General features: G+C 30.0%; 1 long non-coding RNA gene across 1 annotated transcript; it reads left to right on the plus strand.

Moving 5' to 3' along the window:
- Window positions 1-667: 667 nt before the first annotated feature.
- Window positions 668-2,087, plus strand: LOC140043732 (uncharacterized). The gene is made up of 3 exons (XR_011844378.1): window positions 668-711; window positions 1,015-1,145; window positions 1,989-2,087. It is a non-coding gene; the product is annotated as an uncharacterized lncRNA (long non-coding RNA).
- Window positions 2,088-2,299: the final 212 nt, after the last annotated feature.

Here is a 2,299-nt window from a genome sequence, read left to right on the forward strand (position 1 = left end):
AGAAATGTTTAATATTTATATATATTTATTTAGACTTCATGTGACTGATCTTTTTTGGAACATTCATAACTCCACAACCAAAATTGAGAAACTTCCGCCAGTTTTTCTGTAGTAATGGATAATAGTTAAAATAAACCAACATACATTGCTAATCAGATTACTTCATCAGTTGATATATTGTTTAACTGTACTCCACAAGTACGATCACGTAGCAACATATTGACTGACAAAGTTAAGCTGTTTTGAATTTTCTTGAACGCAAGTTTACTGTTATATTATTTTTATGAACAACTATTATCCATTATATGTTTGTCATGTTTCCATGTTACAGTCAGAATAACAATATAATACTAATTAAAATTGACAGTAAAACACAATTCCATTGGATTTTTAAATAAAATAATATATTGTAATAACTGGATACTCATTAAATCAATGAAGTACTACGAAAAAAAAAAAAAAAACAATTTTGAAACGCATTCTCAAAACTATTTTTTTTTTAACTTCTTAAAAAATGTTCCATTTTTTTGTTTGAGTAACGGTTGATATTTCTTATATTGTATGTATTTACATTTGTATTGTATTTATCATTAGAGCACACTACTGTATGTGCACAAATCTTTAAAATAACTGTTAATCAACTATATTTTTAAATGGTTGCAGGGCACTATGATGGTAGTAATCCAGATATTGCAGTACATCAAACAGCAGGTAGGTTCTTAGATGGATGATCAATATAAACCTATTTAATAGCAAGCTACGTAATACATTATACATGTAGAAATCAGAAATCATAATTAATAATAATAATTTTGAAAGTTATGAACATACATACATACAACTACTTTATTTTACACTACAGTAGTTCATATCTTCAAAATTATCATGTTTATTATAGTATTAATACTGTTAGGTGTATCAGGAAAGAGATAATCTCACTTTTCTCTGCTAATAATAGTAGCAACAATGCTATTAATTAACTATCTATAATATTGTGTGTTTTGTTTTATTTAGCTTCTACTTTAAACATAAACATTACCGTTAACTTGAAACTGTTGATAGCAATAATAACAATGATAGTAGCAATTTTAGCAGTGATTCTTCTTCGCTACTACAGCCCTTGAAACAAAGAAATATGTACAAAGGTATTTTGATATTAATTATTATATGAATACTTAATATTACTGTAGAAATAATCACTATTTTACGTGATTTACTAAGATTGTCATTAGCAATCTTTAGATAAACAAAACATTTTTAAAAGTGACTGCAGGCCTTTTCTTTTAAGGCGAGCGAGAGTGATCACTCACCTAACACACTCCTAAACTGCCCTTGAGGAGTGCGATTTACAACACGCTTAAATTTGGTAAACTTCTACACACCAAAGTACAAGTAGCACACCTACATCACCCCTGAATGTATTGAGGAGTGCAATTTGTAGCACACCTACAATTTTGAAAAGACAAAAGGCCTGTGACTGTGTGTATCTATAATTAACATGCCTCTGGTAACTGAAACAGAATGGTCCATTTCTCCAAATTCATCACCAAAAAATCAAATATATTTTAACTGGCCATACAAATGCCTCTAATCAGCAATCACATGCAATATTAAAGTGTATGTTTCAGGGGGACAATGAAACATTTACGTTATAATATGATGAAACTGTGCAATAGGTAGTCTACACTGTTGTAAGGATGCATACATATATTTTTTATATTTAGTGGGTTATGTTCACTTTTATTTTGCAAACTGGTCAGCTATCTTGTAATTCTTTATCATAGAAAATAATTACCGGTAGTAATAAATGAGGCTGATGAATTATACATGATTTCTGCCTTTTTTCCTAATATGAAAAAATTATTCTTACTGCCAATACAAATAGAATGTTACATTCCAAAAATGTTGCTTAATTTCAGCACATTATTGTTTGAAGAAAAACAACCCAAATGTGTCAAAATCAAGTCAATTAAAACATATTTTTACAGGATGCTTAACAGACTTGGACTCGGATAATTTCTAAGAAGATGACAGATTGGAAGAATTTTTGTAGGCATCTTGGTATTGCTGATGTTGAGCTAACACAAACTGAGAGAAGGTTTTCAGCTATAGAAGCAACTATGGAATCACTGGTACAATGGCGATGTAAGCAAGGAAGAGATGTGAAACAACGAGAGGAAGTAATAAAAGCCTTGAGAGCAGTTGAGAGAATGGATATTGTAGAATTACTAGAAACCAAGAAAGAGATGTGAACCAACGAGAGGAAGTAATAAAAGCCTTGATGGTAGTTGAGAGAATG

The sequence above is a fragment of the Antedon mediterranea genome, chromosome 3, assembly GCF_964355755.1.
Source record: "Antedon mediterranea chromosome 3, ecAntMedi1.1, whole genome shotgun sequence".
Classification (NCBI taxonomy): domain Eukaryota; kingdom Metazoa; phylum Echinodermata; class Crinoidea; order Comatulida; family Antedonidae; genus Antedon; species Antedon mediterranea.